Source organism: Octopus sinensis, linkage group LG9 (assembly GCF_006345805.1).
Source record: "Octopus sinensis linkage group LG9, ASM634580v1, whole genome shotgun sequence".
NCBI lineage: Eukaryota > Metazoa > Mollusca > Cephalopoda > Octopoda > Octopodidae > Octopus > Octopus sinensis.
Genome location: NC_043005.1, coordinates 7,134,463 through 7,154,137, shown reverse-complemented (window position 1 = coordinate 7,154,137; position 19,675 = coordinate 7,134,463). Strand labels below are relative to the sequence as shown.

Sequence of the window (19,675 nt, the reverse complement as noted above, 5' to 3'; positions counted from 1 at the left end):
CTGTGGCAGTCATTTACAATTAGCATATCCAGACAACGAGATATGAACACACTTTCACACATATGCACATGTACATCATTATCATCCTCATTATTTAATGCCTGTCTTTCATGCTGGCATAGGTTGGGCAGTTCAACAGGATCTGATGATTCAGAAGACTGATCAGCTCCAATGTCTCCTTTAGCATGGTTTTTATGACTGGATGCCCTTTCCAATGTCATTGCCTTTTCTAATCTTATGATTGTGAACTTCGCAACCATGTGCATTTGAGTCTAATCTTAACTTTTTAATCACACAACCATGCCTTTCTGTTTATGATATGTCTTTTCATAAAACTTGGGTCTAATTGTTTTACAAGTATTTTTAGCTTTATTTAAGCAATAAATCATATCTTTTCTTTATTCAATATAAACTTTTTAAGTGTTTCTGTCTCTTTTTTTTAATTATAATTTTTGTATATGGACATGGGGGCTCTGTCTTTTCCTACTCATTCAAAGGATTTTACAGATTTGTATGTACTGATGTGTTCTTTTAACTTAAATAGTTGGAGATTGTTCTTAAATTTTTCAATATATATGATGATCCATAATTTGATTCTTAGAAATAGGACTGATTTTGATGATTGAGAATTAAAGGCATCCAGTGGTAATTTAAAAGAAAAAAAATGTTGATTGTGGTTATAATGGAACTGATGGCAATTCACAACCTCATTTTTGTTTTTAAGTTTCACTTCACTAATGTCACTTGTAATAAATACAGAATCATATCAATCCATATCAACTCACAACCCCTATGTGAAAAATGCAGAAAAGATTCTCTCCCAGATACACTAATAACCAGATCAAGAAACATGCTTTTGAAACAGAGAAAGTGAGAAAAGACAACAAATATCATCTTCGCTTGATGACCACCTTCCATATATGTCATAAACAACTCATCTAAATTCAGCCAACTATTAGAATTATGATTTTTTTATATATATCCTGATATAAAGGTTCATTTTAACATGCTTTGAAATGTACTTTGTATTAATTATATAACCCTTTTGTTACCATATTTCTGTTGAAATATACTACTCTTGTTTCAATTAATTTTAAAATAATGAAGAGTTTAGCCAAACGATTTTATTGTTATTAAGCTGGTGCTTGGAATATAAATTAACAGGAACTTTTTATGGTAAGTTTTAATAGAGATCACTTTAAAAACAAGAAGTTTGTATCATAGAACCAAGGGAACTCTCATGCACTTTGTTATCATCAGAAGGGTTAATTGCTCAAAATACTTTACTGTTATAGTGTTTAATGTTTAACATCACAATTTGATTTAGTTATTTTTATAAATATTCAAATTTATAGTGATGGAGTCAGCTAGTATTTAGTTTTTGCCAAGTAAATAATAGATGTTTTGCATTTGATGGGAACAAGGTTACACCATCGTCACTTGTCATTTAACTTTAATTTTGAGTTTTTTTCTCCTGATAGTAAAAAATGGTTATGGTCATTGCTTCAGTAAATCATTCTAAGTTTTGAAATAATATCAGAATTTTAAGTAATTCGAAATTTTTTCTTGTTTTAAAATTACTTTTTTAATTGTTTATTAATTTAATCTTTATTAAAAGCATTCTTGAGGAGTTAGAATACATTTCTACTTTAATTTTAATATTTCTTAATATGTTAAATTTATGAAAGCTTTTTCAATAAATTCCACTTTGATTTTGTAATTTAATAAGTAAACTCTGTGACTGTAACGTGTTTTCTATTAATTACTGGTTTTCCGAACTCATCATTATTTCCCATTATTTTCTGAAGTAATAAATATTTGAAATAGACTGAAATATAACATTTATTTTAAACGTCTCATGATTTTTGTACAAATTTTCATTTAAAAAAAAATCTAATTGTAAAATTTTATAAGATTTAAAATAATTTATTTTGAAATATTAACTTTTGGAAAATGGCAATTTGATTCAAATAACTATTTTAATGTTGCAAATATAACCAAAATTGATGTCAAATATTTTAGAAACATTTGGAGTTATCTATTTACAGGAATTTAAGTTATTTTATCAATAAGCTTTTTGGTCTAATAACCATCTAAACACTCATTCTTTCCATTTTAGTATTAAATATGAGCTGCAAAGATTACCATTTTATGAATTAAGAACATAAGTCTATCTTTACAGATAAGACATTTTGGCTTCTTTTGAATTTGTTTTTTAATTTGTTTTTGTAGAATTATATTCTTTTGCAATGCTTAAATTCTTACTGTTTTATTTTTATTTTTAACTTCAAATAAAATCTGCTGAATCAAAATGTAAAAATTTAAACAATAAAAAATATTTTTGTCTTTTACAAAGATGCATAACTATTAATGCATTTGTTTCCGTCTCTTCTTGCTGTTGATTCTCTTATCTATTTTCTCCTGGTTTGATACATCCATTTCAGTATGAAAGCATTTAGACAAGGAATTCATTTATTTTCTTTTTCGATACAATTATTTGAAAGCAAAGTTTTATTTTACATTTGTCGAAGCATCTTACAAGTAGTTGAAATAATGGGATTCATCTTTTGTCAATTAGTGAAAATGAGTTGCTGTTAGTTTAAATTCCTCTTAGTAATCTTTTGGATTAATACATTCTATTTGATTCATTAAAAAAGGTTTTCTGCTTATTCTTTGTTTTTGTTTTGTTTTTGTTTTAATTATAATTATTTTATAATACTGAATTATTTTTACATTGTTTAAGTGCATTTAAAGGATAGCAAATATTTATGTAGTTGCACACATAAACAGATACATACAATTGCTGAAATATTTTGAATCATATTTCTCAACAATTTACAAAATACATTATTAAATACATTATTAATTTGGAATATTTTGAGGGATTTGTTTGTTAAGTTACTGGATTGTAAACACTTTGCTTTTATCAAATAAAAATTTCTCATTGGTTCGGTAGGTAGAATGTTGGAATATTTTTTAAAGAAATGAATCCGATCAGTAATAATTATATTGCAGGAAAGAATTTGTAAACTGAAAGTCATAAACATCTGAAGGCTAATTAAAGGTAAATGTAACTATACCTGAAAAGCTTATGTTGCAACACCGAGAAAATTTACAAATGTATTTTTAAGAATGAAAGATAGTGCTGTAATTTTAAATAAACTCTAAAACATATGCATTTACATAAAAGAGACTTCAATTAATAAGTATATTCATTTAAAGTGTAGAAAAAGAAATCCTCATTTTTATGTAACTTTTAAAATTATTCTTTTTCAAAAGGATATGTATGCTTTTTCTATACATAAATAATGTATCCAAGTTCTGGTATAAATTTGTAGTTCATATTGTATTCATAATTTTATTTATATTTTATAAATATAGTCAAGCTGTGTTTGTCACTGTTACTTCTATAAAGAATACTGAAAATTTACAATTTAGACTACAAAGATTACAACTACTGCAATATTTTGTATCTTTATCTTATAATCGGAATATAGTACATAATATTTCATTGTTTTGTAAAATGATAAAATTACTACTTAATTTTAGAGCAATCTTTAACAAAAGAACAATAAAAGTTAGTAAAAGTTATCAAAGAAAAAATGAATGAAGGATAAGTCAATCCATATGAAATGTTGATATGAAGTGAAATTTTTGTTCCTTTTTTTATTTCAAAACAAGTGTATTTTAATTACATCTAATATTGGGACAGGGGTTAAATTAGAATTAAAAAAGAGACTAAACAGTATGACATTATCGAAACGTCTGAAATAAATTATAATTCAAGCAAGATATATGAATAACAACTTGGATATTCTATGGAATAGTGTTGAAAGGTCACGATGTGAAATTGCTTAAATGCTAAGGATATTCATCAAGAATATAAACTGTATCAAGATATTAACAATTTTAGGTACTGTACATATTGGTTCCCTTTTATGTGTCTGTATATCATTTTTCAGTCCTAGAATAAGACTGAATAAAAACTATATATTTTCATGAAGTTACTATGGATGCTAATATAATGATATATATTAAAGGTGAGCAATGTGTACTCTCCTATATTATATATTTGTAAAAATAGTTAAGTATCAGCACCTATCAACTGTGGGTACCCTAAGCTTTAATAATAATCTACTTCCTTTTACGTTTATCAGAACATGCTTTTATGCTACCCATCATTCCTCCTTAATCATCCACCTGGTAATACAGATATACAATACCTTCATGAATAGAGACACCTTAGAAATATTCTTGACAACCTAGTCTACACGAAGAGCCCCATGATATAGCCACTATATATATATATATAATTTACAAGATAAGGGCAGAAGAAAAATTCTAATGCCAGATACGCCGAAACAAAAAATTGTTGATAAGCATTAAATTTTAATTTAATGGTTATCGACAACTTTTTGTTTCGGCGTTAGAATTTTTCTTCTGCCCTTATCTTGTAAATTATGTATAAATTTTACCTTTAAAGGCATTTTTTGATATGCTGGCCATTGATAAAATTTTTTTCCCGAAAAAATTTTTATCCTATATCAATTATTATTATTATTATTATATATATATATATATATATATATATATCAAAGTATTACACACTCTCTATGGAAGAACAACATACAGTTAAATATTTCCAAAGTTGCTACTAATGCCAGACTTCACAATTTCTTAAAATCTGTTTTAGTGATCACATAGTGCCAAAAGAAAATTTCTTTGGTGCCAGAAAAAAATTCAGCCCTAATTAGTTGCTGATCCAAGGCTCAAGTGCTCTAAACATTGAAAATATGCCTCATATATCTGGGAGAGTTCTGTTGCTATATATTAAACCATCATATATTCATATCCAAAAGAAGCTAATATCAAATTCATATTTAAAATATGAATTACTATACTTTATTCTTTTTCTTATTTTCTTTGCTGTTACTGTAAGCGTTTTTTTGCGAGTACATTATAGTGACTTTCAGGGTTATATCCTCCTATCATCCTTAGTATCTCTTTTCACAATATGAACGATGTGTGTGCTTTATGTATATGTTCCTTATCTTGGTTGCTTATGATTATTACTTCAATGATTATAGAATGACATTAGAGAAAAACAATTCATGTTGTACGAAGGGTACATTGAAAAGGCAACCAGTAGAACCACTGCATGTATTTCATCATGCTTCTATTTTTAAATACCCTCAATCTCTATTTTACTTTGTGAACTCTATCTGCATTTCTGTACACTTTCCTATGAAGTAGAACAAAAAAAATTTGACTGTCATTTTTTTGTTATATTCATCATCATCATCATTTAACGTCCGTTTTCCATGCTAGCATGGGTTGGACGATTTTGACTGAGGGCTGGCAACCAGATGGCTGCACCAGGCTCCAGTCTTGATCTGGCAGAGTTTCTACAGCTGGATGCCCTTCCTAACGCCAACCACTCCGAGAGTGTAGTGGGTGCTTTTTACGTGCCACCTGCACGGGGGCCAGTCGAGATATTTATATCCCCAAATCTAACAGCCACTTAAGTATACGTTTCACCATTCTTCTTGTATCAAAAAAGGTGTTGATGATTCTAACATAAAGCAAAAATGAACAAAGATAATTCATGTAAAGAACTTTATAATATAATAAGTTTCCAACCATCAAATATCACTGCTGAATTCAATATCCACTTTCATGTATGATACCAAGATATATTTTGTATTACTCAGCTAACAAACGTTGCTACTGCATCAGTGAAACAAACTGGCTATAATAGAATAAAATTTAACAAAAAAATAAAGGCTGACACTGGGCTCAATGAAGAATTTCAGATTGGTGGCTATTTTTGATGTATATTTTTTTTAGTTTAGTACCAGAGGCAGTTGCAAAAGAGGAATTTTTCTGTACTCATAACTCAATCCTTTTTCCAAAATCTGTTAAAAAGTTGCAGAAGTTCAACTCTTGAACAAATGAGATTATTTACAAATTTGGCAAAATTAAGCAACTTATTAAATGCAGAGGTCAGTATCAACATGAAGGTAGGCCTACATAAAAAAGAGTTTGACAGGAACTCAGTGTTTTTACCAATGAAAGTTTAATATTTAAAAAAAATCAAGGGAAATTAACTGGCAATATGAACAATAGGCGTAAGAGTGTCTGTGTGGTAAGTAGCTTGCTTACGGACCACATGGTTCCAGGTTCAGTCCTACTGCATTGGCACCTTGGGCAGGTGTCTTCTACTATAGCCTTGGGCCGACCAAAGCCTTGTGAGTGGATTTGGTAGACAGAAACTGAAAGAAACCCGTCGTATATATATATATATATATAATATATATATATATATATATACATATATATATCCATATATATATCATCATCATCATCGTTTAACGTCCGTTCTCCATGCTAGCATGGGTTGGACGGTTCGACCGGGGATCTGGGAAGCCAGAAGGCTGCACCAGGCTCCGGTCTTATCTGGCAATGTTTCTACAGCTGGATGCCCTTCCTAATGCCAACCACTCCGTGAGTATAGTGGGTGCTTTTTATGTGCCACCTGCACTGGTGCCAGGCGAGGCTGGCATCGGCCACGGTCGGATTGGTGCATTTTACGTGCCACCTGCACGGAAGCCAGTTGAGGTGGCACTGGCTTCGGCCACGATTCAGATGGTGCTTTTTACGTGCCACCGACATATATATATATATATGTTTGTGTGTCGGTGAAATAAATCTTGTTGGGGACAAAAGGTGTCTTTTTCATACAAATAACAGTATACAAATCAAAAGAAGCATTATGTTATGTGGACGTGTGATATTGCTTGAATATAGATGGTGATTAAAAAGGAATGATCTGAAGCTTGTTTGGATTTTATCCTATTACACGTTACTATTGCAAGAACTAAATACAAGTAAATTATGAAGCAGGTGAGCCTCATATGGAGAGAAGACTGCTCTGGTTTAGGCTTGGTGGATGAAATCGTACTGTAAAAATACAGCAGAATTAGACTAAACACAGAATTTTAAAAAACTGGGACAAGTGGAAAATGATGTTTGCAGAATAATCCAACACCTCTTATGATATGATAATTAAAAAAAAAAAAAAAAAACCTCCCAAAACAAGAAAAAAAAATGAGAAAAAAACTCATAAAATTGGTGATAATAGAGTGAGGATATGCATGTAATTGTTTGTATTGAATGTTGAAGCAATATATGTTGTTTGAAAAACAACACAAATATGTAATTTACAAATGCTTCTTTTACATAACTTTTAAAAAGTTAAAATGGTGAAATTTTCTTTTATTTTTTCTTTTGTTTTTGTAGACATAATAGGATGTTATGATTGTAAAAAAACAAAAAAGAGTGTTCAAGGTTCTAGTAACTATTTGTGTGAGCCCCACCCACTCCTTTTTTGAAATAAGGGAGGTTTATAATATTCCAGTGAGAAGAGGTTGATTTAGATGTTTCAGACCAAGTGGGTCCTTCTTAGAAAGAAAAAAAAAAGGTTTTTTTTTTGATGGTCTGGAAGAAATTGAAATATTTTAATGTAAGTAATTAGTGGTAGAGGAAAGTGACACAGAAGTAAATGAGAAAGTGTGTGTGTATATATATATATATATATATATATATATATAATGTTATAATTTCTAATTTTACTTGACTTGCTATTATGTTTTATTCCTATTTGCTGCCTTTCGGTGGTTGTATTATTTTGCATCATTATAGTAATTCAAAACGATTGTCTATTTTAGAGTTTTGCTTGTTTGGCATGTAAGTTAATCTCAGATTGTATCATGGAACAATTACATTGTGGAAGTATCATGATGGTCATGTAAAACAAACAACACATATGTCATTACGTTCACTTTTGTTTTGTTTATTGATAGTATTATATACACCATGATGTGTCAAGAGATTTTGTCACACAGCTACCGTCTTAATCATTGAGACAGTTCCTCTGCATCTACTTGACACCAAGATTTTGGCCAGTTTCTATAACTCTTGAAGGATGTTTGTTTCATCATCATCATCATCATCATCATCAGCTTTCCATGCTAGCATGGGTTGGACGATTTGACTGAGGTCTGGCGAACCAGATGGTTGCACCAGACTCCAATCTGATCTTATTGTTCATTTATGTATTTATTTATTTGTTTTGATATTTTTCAATGTCTTAATTACATTTCTGTTTAAGTACTTCATGTCTTTTACATATCAGCTTGATATATAAAATGATTCTTTTGTAATGCTTTGGTAAACTCGCTTAGTAAGTTACAAATTGGTAGTTGAGGCTTCTTGGAATTCTTTAATTTTGTTCCATTGTCCATCTTCATTGGGTGTGGGTATTTATATTTATGAATTTGAGTGTCCCCTCACCCATGTTTAACTTGTAGGATTTATTGTTGCTTTTAGATTTATATTGAATTTATTTTGGGATGGAAGGAGAGAGAAAAAGCTAGATAGCTTGTTTGCTATGCATGTATGAAATGTCTAAATGTATGTTTATATCTGCCTACAATCTATGTCCTATATTAAATTGTATTAAGGTAATTTATTCATTTATAGGTGCAGGCATGGTTGTGTGGTTAAGAAGCTTGCTTTGCACCCACATACTTTTAGGTTCAGTCCCACTGCATGATACCTTGGTCAAGTGTCTTCTACTATGGCCCCAAGCCAACCAATGCCTTGTGAGAGAATTTAATTGGTGGAAACTATATGGCAGCTCATCATGTGTGTGTGTTCTTTTATTCTACTTATTTCAGTCATTTGACTGTGGTCATGCTGGAGCACTGTCTTTAGTCAAACAAATCGACCCCACGTCTTATTCTTTGTAAGCCTAGTTCTTATTCTATTGGTCTCTTTTGCTGAACTGCTAAGTTATGGGGATGTAAATACACTAATATCGGTTATCAAACAATGATCAGGGGACAAACACAAATACATATATATATATATATATATGAGACGGGTTACTTTCAGTGTCTGTCTACCAAATCCACTTACAAGGCTTTGGTTGGCCCAAGGCTATAGTAGAAGACACTTGCCCAAGGTGCCAGGCAGTGGGACCAAACCTGGAACCATGTGGTTGGGAAGCAAGCTTCTTACCACACAACCACTCCCACACCTATATCTGTCTGTGTGTGTGTGTGTTTGTCTCCCGCTGCAGCTTGATAACTGGTATTGGTTTGTTAACATCCCTGTAATATAGCAGCTTGCCACAGGAAGCCAGCAGAATAAGTATCAGAGTTAAAAAAATAAGTACTGGAGTTAATTTGCTTTTCTAAACCTTCAAGGCAGTACTCCAGTGACTGAAACAAGTAAAAGTTAGTTTGTAGTGTAGCATACAATGTTTATGGAGGTGATGATACAGCTTGTTATTTATGGTGAGGAATATATATATATACACATACATATTATCTTGTTTCAGTCATTAGACTGCAGCCATGCTGGGAGAGCACCTTGAAGAATTTTAGTCAAACAAATTGACCTCGGTACTTTTTTTTTTCCTTAAGCTTGATACTTATTCTATCAGTCACTTTTGCTGAACTGCTATGTTACGGGTACATAAACACACTAACAGTTGTTATCAAGTGGTGGTGGACAAATACACACATAAAGATGTATATATATCACCTTGATCACCTTGACTGACCAGTCCATCGGGTGTCCATTTGACACCACTGGTCACAGCATGCTGTCCACTCCTCTCTGATATATATATATATATATATATATATATATATATATATGCACACACACACACACACACACACAGAGTCAACCTTAGGCTATAGTAGAAGACACTTGCCCAAGAGACTGAACCCAGAACCATGTAGTTGGGAAGTAAACTTCTTACTACACAACCATGCCTGCACCTATGTGGCACCTCTGTGGCTATATAATAATAATAATAATAATAACAACAATAATAATAATAATAATATACTGCTGACTTAGTGGGGATGTGGCAGCATCTGCATTATGTATTTTCTCATTGGTTTCTGATATTTTAGTATTTCTAATTGATTAGTTTATGCAATTTTTAACAATTCCTACAAATTTATAGTCGAAAATTTGCTTACAAGCCTATGAGATTTTATTTCCATGATAATCACAGGGTTTGGGCATATTGTTTTTGACCCATTCAAGCATTATAAACTATTTCTAATATCTTGCTTTCCACTAATTAATCAAAATATTTAATGCTGCTCTTGTTTTATTATCGATTTAATTTGTATATTAAGGTATCCAAGTTTATCTACCAAGTTTGTTTTACAGCCTGTCTAATCAACTAGTAATTAAATGTTCTGTTGCTCTCTAACGATAATTTCATTTAATACAATTTGTTTATTCTAATCGGGTTTTCAATTAAAGAAATAATCTTTAAAATCGTAAAGGTCCCCTACTTTCAATTGATCTTTTAGCAGTCTATATAGCTATTGCTCAAGTATAATCAACAACTGCTGCTTTTCATTCAGGCAGTCATCAAAAGCTTTTAAATCTTTCAAACTGCAATTCTCTCCCTTTGATCTAACAGTAAAGCCCTTTATTTTAGTGACATGTAGACAGCTTCTTGTTGTCTCAGAATATTAGATCAGTCTAATATCTTTCTTAAATCGCTCAGATTGTATTGCTACCTTGCTGGCAATTTAGTCGACATTGCTGTAGTCATAGAGTCAAACTGTTATCCTCACCCTTTTCCCTGTGATGTCAGAGCATTTGCTATCTTATCTGACAGAGTTAAGTATGGGATTAGTGGCAAGCTTCTCTCTTGGAAGTGGCTGTCGAGAAGATCATGGCTTAGTGTCCATCACTGGCCACCATACTGCAGTGTAGAGTGATGGGATTAGAAAGATAAAAAGGCCTAAAATGAAATCTTGACAAGGAGACCTGTTGGTGTTTCTATCATATAACATTTTGTTGCTGTGGCTATTTGGTGGTTTGCAAAACTTAAAGTGGTCACAGAAGTCAAAAATGATGGAAAGGCTGGATTTATGATGGCAAAGTTCAAAGCTGCATAATTTTCCATCAACGGATCAGCAGCCAAAGACTAGCACTTAGATCATTTTTACTTTTTGGTTTTTGCTTGTATCACAACTTAAACATAATCATTATATGAGAAGATTGTGGCTTTAAGAGATTTTCGTTTTTGTATTAATGTTTTAGACTTTATGGTGCATCTTGTGGTTTTGTTTTTTTGTTTTCTTACTCAAATATTTTTTTTTTATATTTTACCTAAGAAAAATTATTTAATGTTGTCTATGTTAAGAGAAAGGGAGAGAGAGAGAGAGAGAGAGTGTGTGTGTGTGTGTGTGTGTGTGTATGCACATGCATGTATGTGCGTGCACTCATGTTCATGAAAGTGTGTGTGTGTGTGTGTGTGTGTTGGCGTGTCTATCTTCATAAGCAAGTTGATATTTTACTTTTATCTGTGTGAAATATAATTTCTTCCCTGTAACTAAACAAAAATGCTGAGATATTTTCCATTTTCTTTTTTTACTTTCTGAATTTCTTAGGTGTTTTTTTTTGTTTTGTTTTGTTTTGTTTGTTTTTTCCTCCTAAATATAGTATATGACTATATCTTCCTCTTCCTGAATGCTGTTGACTCAATCTTTCTGATATCATTATCATTATCATCAACATCGTCAACACCATTACTATCATTATCTCTGTTTCATGCTTGGATAACTTAGACTCCATACTTCTTCAGCTCCTTACTTTCAGTCCTAATTCTTATCAACAATGACTACTACACTGCAAATTTTTCTTTGTCTACACTTGTTTTCATTGCCTTGTTCACTCAGTTATTTTCATTGATTTCTACCTCATAAACATAGTCTTCAAGTATTATATCTACACTAATTATTAATGGTCTGTTTACTATTATTGACACACTTTGCATCATTAGAGCATTTCATACTTGTTTCTTTCATTTCCATAGTGTTACTGGTATGCTATGCATATCTTCACAAATGCTTCATGTAATCCTTTGTCTGTAAGGAACAAGCCTTACAAGAGAATTCTTTCTTTCTGCTGAAAAATCCTTATTACTATCTGGTTGCTGTTTTTTTTTCTTTTATGTAAGCAAAATTTAATATTATCTTCTGTATTCAATATAATAAAAAGAACATAGCTCTCCTGCTCCTTATATTTAGCAATCTTATGCTGATTGTCCTTGTGTAGACAGACTTCTAGTGAGCAGAAACAAAAGATTAGTGCTAATCACCCATTGAAGGATTTGTCTGGTTGTAGAAGGCCTTGTAATTGATACCATTTATCACACTTAGAACATAACAGGATGTAACTAAATATTGCAAGCTATTACGCTCAAAACTCTACTGATTCTGCTATCCAGTTCCTATAAGAAGAGAATCTTTTGTTGACATGATTTCTGGTTTTTCATTTTTATCATCATTTTTTAAATGTTCTGTTTTAAAATTGCTGTTTTGAAAACTTAATCTCATTAACCGTATAAAAATTACACATGAAAGTTATTCAGTGTCATATTATTGCTGCTTAACCCTAGGCTAGCTCTGAATAGACAGAATTATGTTCAAAAGCATTTCAGCCAGAAACCATCCCATATTTTTTAAGAGTACCTTGGAATACAATATGTAATGTAACTTTTCTTTATTTAAATTGGTAAAGTATAATTTGGAAGAAATTTGCCTCATATTTAAATGTCCATGTAGAGGCTCTCCCACATTAACTTATTGGTTATAAGTTGCTTATGTTTAGCCCCTGGCCAGTGGATTTGTGTGATTATGATTTGTTTATATTTTCAGTCAGTTTTTATTTGCTTTTGTTGTATGTAGTAAAAAAGGAGAGCACAACTCCTGCGTTGTCATTGACCACTTCTCTGTTCAGTTCTGTGTGTTTCAAATAAGATGCATTTTACTGGTGATTGAGCAGTATTATTATTATGAATTTGTTCCAGGGTTAATGTCTATCTGTAAAGCGCTTTGTAACAAACTAAAATAATAATACATTCAATAATTTTCAATAAAATCTGAAGTGAAAGTATGCTATAAAGAAATAAAAACATATTCAATAAACATAAATGTAAAAGTATCAAAAAAAGATATTAACATATTGTATGTTATAATTTCAAGTCCAAGTCTTGTTAATTTAGTAGTGTTTCTTATGAAATTTCTCAGTTGTAAGGTTAAGGTATTTGATTACTAACCACTTAGTGAAGAGCTCAGAAGTTAGGGATGTGTCATTGTTATGAATTATTAAACAGTGTATGAATGTGACAAAAACTGCTGGCTTTTATTTGAAATAATGGAAGAAGGAAATAAAAAAAAAAAAGAAAAAGAAATTAACTGCAAGGCAGCAAAAGAAGCCGCAGACTCATTTGTGATAGCAAATGAAATATTGAAATCTTCAGTAGATAGGAGTTGCACTAATCACTTATTCTAGTTGCTAGTTTACGTAAGAAGCTGTTATTCCTGGTGTCTGGCATGAAATAGAAATAAATTATGAAAGTTTGAAGACAAATCTAATAAGAATCAATGAAGAATTAGCATAGGGCAGTTGAATTAAAAGTGTCAAGCTTGGTTCTAAGAAAATTTAGTCATTGTAGAGATATCTAAACTATTTATAAACAGCTAAAAATATCAGTGTGATCAGTCGAGTATTTCAGTTCCACTCAGAAACTGGAAACCCATGAGAGCTCTTCTATGCAACCCCACCCCCAATAGCATTCAGGAATAGCTTTTTTTAAAAAAAAAATTTAATTTATAGATAGGGAGTACAGGGCATTGGATTATCAGAATCATTAAAAATCTTGGAATAGATACTTTGTGGTATATCTTCCCGTGCTTTACATTCTGAGTTCAAATCATACTAAAATCAACTTTGCTTTTCAGAGTTAATTAGATGAAATACCAGTCAAGTACTGGGGTTGATATTGCCTAACTCGCTAGCCCCCAAACTGCTGGCTTTGTGTCTAGATTAGAAGCTGTTATACAAGCAGTATAATGAGTGCACAGAGGATACACCAAAATATTCATACAGTTATTTCTGGAAGTGAAATCAACCACAGACTAAAAAATCATGAAAGCTCTAATATTTTAATGGAAGTAATATTTTGCAAGCATTCAGTGCTAATTGTTGTACTGTAAATGGTTTTGTATCTGGAGTGTGTTGTTAGTGAAAGATATTTGGAGAAAGAATTCATGATAGAAAACACATAGTTGGCTGGCAGAATAGTGAGTGACATAATCCTTGTGTCAGAAGAATAGTGCTGTATAATAATGGTTTCTAACATGGGTGTAATGTCCAACGTTTTGGGTGATGAATAAGTCGATATCATATCATCCCAGTCCTTGATTAATCCTTTATTTTTGACCCCGTTGCAAGTTATCTTTTTCTAATGCACTAACTTCTACCAGTCTGTCACCATGGTACTGTATAGTAGTGGAATACAGGAAGCTTGACAGAGAACCTAATTTGTCTTGAGTTATTTGTTAGCAGCCAAAACAACTTTATTCGTGTGGATTGTTTGTAAGCTTCAAGAATAGCTGGGTTAGAATCTGTTTTTTATTTTTAATAGTTAGATCAAACTATAGAACACTGGTTATTATGATACTTCAGTCTGGGAGAACTGAAGCCATGTTATTTTGTATCTTATGCCAACAGAGAAAAATGGGTAAAACCAAGGATGTTGTGCTCATTTTTTATATTTATTATTCTTTTTGATAGTTTGACTTAGGATGATAATTCATTCTGTATGTTTCTATTTTTCTTTGGAAATCATGTTTGTTTTTGAGTAAAATGTGATTAATAATTTCAATATATTATCTTTATACCTGACACTTAGAAAAAAAAACATTAAATATTATATGATTATATTTGATTTACTTTTTTAAAAAATGATTTGTATTTCTTGATACATTGGTAATCTGTTTTATAATTGATATTGTTTGCTATCATCAAATCTAAAATGAATGCTTTAATAAAGATATATGTTCGATTGTGCTATTTCTGGGTTGTATTAATATTTGTTACACTTGTCAATTGGTCTGTTGCATATAGTTAGGTTGGGGATTTTGTTGTTTAATTGAGGGATTTTGTCTATTTCATTTTACTGTAATATGATCAATCTACAAGCAACATCCATATCCAAGTGATCTTCCTATAACTTGTCTATATCATTATGGATAAATGTAGATCCTCCTATTTTTAGGTTGATTACACACATTATGCCAAACTATCTTGATTATTTTCATGTCTTCTTTTGTGCTATCATCGTCAATGGCATTATCTCATCTATATCCACAGATTCTTTTTTGTAATAACATTGCATATAAAGCTATTGCTTTGTAGACTGAAACCTTATTTTGTTTAGAATCTAAAAAACATTCTGATTATCTTGGAGAGCTATTAAAATTTCACTTCTTAGAATATATGAATCTGTGTTAAGTTATTTTGAACTATTGTTTTAATACATTAAGATTTCGAAAATCTATTTTAAAAAAAAATTTGTTCTTGTGATTATAACTTTAATTGAAATGCATTTAAGTAGAAGGTTTCTGCTAAAGTTTATACCTATTTTCCATCTTGATATCAAATAAAGTTAAATTGGTTTGTTAGTGTCTGTCTTTGTTTCTAATTACACTGTCATTTAAACCTGGCTGACTTATGTTATCGCTTTACTTTAGAGCAGCATCATATTCAACTACTTATTAGCATTGTGTTAACACGCCTTCCTCTTTCACTACGAAGCTCCTTTATTCTGTTTAACATATTTCACTTGGAAGCTTACATAGCATATATCCACAATTATCTTACTTAAATCCACTTTGAATATATAAAATGGATTCACTACTCTTGTCTCCATGCACTGCAGAATAACAATCTTGATGCATGTATGTACATACATTTTACTTTGGAAAATAAATTTAACCTTTTGATTGTCAGTATAAGCAAAAGTTCTGTGAATTTCTTCCAGCCACTATGGACCCTAGCCAGCTTCATCTCCAATGCTGATTATGTCTAAATAAGAGAATTTGTCAAGCATTTCCAGTGATTCATCAGAACAAATTATAACCTCTACAAGTGATTCATACATATTACCAGCTTTGCTGATGCAATTCTTGCAAGTGCAAGTTGTTCATCTGTCTATCAGGTATTCCACTACACTTTGTGCACCCATCAGTTAATTTATTTACACTATAATAAATTTATAGTCATGGAACAAAACCACTTCTGTGTTTATATTCTTTTTTGAAAGTTGTAGTCTTTAACATATTTGTTTTTCTTGTTCAAATAATAATTGGGGCACTGATCCAAAAATATAAGGAAAGTTGATTTTTACCTTAAACTGCCCAATATTTTTATCAACTTACCAATTCTAAGCTATTTTGCTATGACTCTACTTTAATTATTAACACAATCTAATTTCCTTGAAATGTTAACTTTTGTTCTATACGTGTTCCCTATACATCAAAACTGACAGCATCAACCTTCTCTAGAATCTTGGAAAGCTCTATAAAGATTCTTGATTGCATGTGACAAATTAAGCAAAAACTTTTCTTCCCAATAATTTAGTGATTACTTCAATTAAAAGTATTGAGGAACTTAAAGCTCAAATAACCTTAATGAAAGAGAGCAAAACCACTCAAGTTTCTGCAACTTTAACAGCCAAAGTAAAACAGGCATTTCCAGCATATTAATGTTTTATTTGTTCTTGCACTTCTGGAACCATAATTTCTGACTCAGAATATCCATCAGGAAAACAGTTACTCTATCTGTACTGTTTGTTAGCTACAAGAAAAGGCATTTGCATATTAACCCTTTCATTACCAACCCGGCTGAAACCGGCTCTGGCTTTGAGTACAAATGTCTTGTTTTCATAACTTCTGAATTAAAATCTTCCACCAAACCCTAGTCACAATCTATGTTCCTAACACTAGCTGAATGATAACTAAGTTATTTTATTAGATTCTTTGTTATATTCAAAGTAATTCGAAGAAACACAGAGCATCTCAAAATAAATACAGTAACGAAAGGGTTAATAAATACTGAGTAAGCATATAAAGTTACTATTTGAGAGTTATTTCAGTATACAAAAAAGGCCCCTTCAATAAATGTTTATTATTATTATTATTATTATTATTATTATTATTATTATTATTATTATTATTATCATCATCACTGTTCCCATAATAACTAACAATTCTATCACTACCATCACAAGTATTAAATTGAATTACTGTAAAATATGAATTCTATACATAGTATATTGGATTTCTTCACTACAATTACAGATAAGTATTATAGACCCACAACTACTCACACTAGGTGCATATGTATTTGCATCTATGTCATCATGGCAACATGTCATCTAGTAGAGTCTGTTATATGGTGAGGTGGCTTGTTGGTAACTAACATTCCCACCTTGGACTAGTCTGATGTAGAGGATTGTTAGACACCCAGCAAAGCAAAAACAAGACCTGTCAATAGGACAGATGGACCTAGCATGAGGTTAATGATTACTCCTCCTAGTTCTTGTCAGAACATTTGCTTAGGAAAAGAGTAGAGGGGGCTTTTTAGCTGGAGTGGAATAACCTATTTAGACCTTTTGGATAGGTCCAGGAAGACCAAGGCAAGAGGAGAAAAACAAGTTGTAGCAGACAATTTTTAAGGCAGTTTCCAACCGAATTGATTTCTGGCAACCTCCTGCAATTGAGGGGAGATACCAGTCATACTTAGTCATCCTTGCCACTGAATTTATCCCTGTCACAGTGAAAATAGCAGTAGTTGAACACTTCAATAAGCTTCATTGTGCAAGTATCTTGCAATGTGGATCATGAATTTTGAATCTCATTGTTCCAGTAATTGTGATGTGCAGCTGCACCAATAAAATAATTTCTGTAGTTTCTTTGCTTGTGAGGGTGCACGACAGGTATAGTATATGCTGTAACTGTTACTATTCTTTCGTTGCTCACAGTGTGACATTTTCCATTGATGCTATAAGTAGTTATCGAAGTATCTACAACCTTCATTCAAACATTACAATCTAACTAATAAGTAGTTTTTACCATTTTGTTAGGAGTTTTGAAAGTATTCAGTTATGAAGATATGTGAAGTTACTTAATTGTAAATAGTCATCAGACTTTATGTTAACATTGTGTTTCTTTATTGCTCACACGGGGACAAACAAGGACAGACAAATGAATTAAGTCGATTACATCGACCCCAGTGCATAACTGGTACTTAATTTATCGACCCCGAAAGGATGAAAGGCAAAGTCGACCTCGGCGGAATTTGAACGCAAAACGTAGTGGCAGACAGAATACTGTTAACCTTTTTTGCCCGGCATGCTAACGATTCTGCCAGCTTGCCGCCTTATGTTAACGTTGGAGAACATGTGGACTGAGGGAACAGAAACAATGTCTTAAAATTCAGTTCATTTTGATCACATTAGATTTACAAACCTAACCAAAAATATGTTTTCACTATTTTTTTAATGTAATTTTCCTTTTTTTTTTATGATGTAAAATTAATTATTAGTTATATTCAGATTTTCTTCTTTTTCTTTGACAAATTATTAGCAACTTTATTTATTTTTCTACATAAATAGATAGATAGTATGCTACCAAACACAATCAGTTACTAAGTATATGTTAGTGTCAATTATTAATTATAAGAAAAATTTTACTTCATGGAGTGTTTTCTTTTCATTTCTTATATATGAAAAATAAATTTAAATATTATTTTTGTTTCTCATATTATGTTTATTGTGATTCTTATATTTTGTTTCCCTTTTTAAAAAAAAAAACTTTAAACAGCTTTAAAATAATTTCATTGAATTTATAAAATATACATGAATATTTAAAATACAAACAGTTGTATTAAAGATTATTAATTAAGAACATTAGGAGTATATTGTGTAGAAAAATAGTATAAAGTATATGCTTCCAAATGAGAATTTATGAAGAAATTTTTTACACATTGTTTTTATTCGCTTTCGTAGAATCCTCATCAACAGTTTAATGTTTTTTTCATGCTTATATGGTGCTGCTATAAAACATATCACTACTCCTTTTTGATCTTTCTTCATCTTTCCCATGAGACCCAGTGTTCTGTGATCTGATTTTATTACTATTTTTATGTTTCCCCAATCTTTTTGAAAACCCTCCACCAACAAGCACAACACTTTTCCACTCAGCACTCATTCTCCATTCGCATCACCTGTTCATACCAATGTGGTCATCTCTCTTGCTTGCTTCAGCTGATGCCTCTAATGCTTAGCTGCTCTTGCAGCTCACCTTAAATCTCTTCAGTACTTGAAATTCTTCCCCATTCAGTCCCCATCACATATCTAACACATATCTAACACATATACCATACATTTTACCCTTTACATGAAAAGTAAAAATTTTGTTGCCATTCATGTTTCTGATACAACCATCTCCACCAGCATCTAAGTAACAAATTATCAACTACATCTAATTGACCATCTTAGAAGGTCATGGCTTTATTTCATAGATGTTTGTACCACAAATAGTGCCACTATGACATTTGATGTACTGGTACTGAATGTTTAAATTAGCCATTGTTGATTATTGTAAGAATTAAAATCAAAATTAAAATTATTCTTAAAATTTGAAACCGTTCATTTTCATGTCTTTGGATTAATGTTCATTGCCATGGTCATTCACATGTAATTAGTAGAACTTAATATTTCAAT

General features: G+C 31.3%; 1 protein-coding gene across 2 annotated transcripts in view; it reads left to right on the top strand.

Moving 5' to 3' along the window:
• The window catches only part of LOC115215778, a 93,119-nt gene that overhangs the window by 18,617 nt on the left and 54,827 nt on the right, over positions 1-19,675 (top strand). Inside the window, exon 2 of one of the 2 annotated variants that reach the window (XM_036505742.1) lies at positions 15,932-16,108. The exons of the other annotated variant lie outside the window; for it this stretch is intronic. The gene's annotated coding sequence lies outside the window, so the exon portion shown is untranslated. The remainder of the gene's footprint in view (positions 1-15,931; positions 16,109-19,675) is intronic. 2 annotated transcript variants of the gene reach the window in all.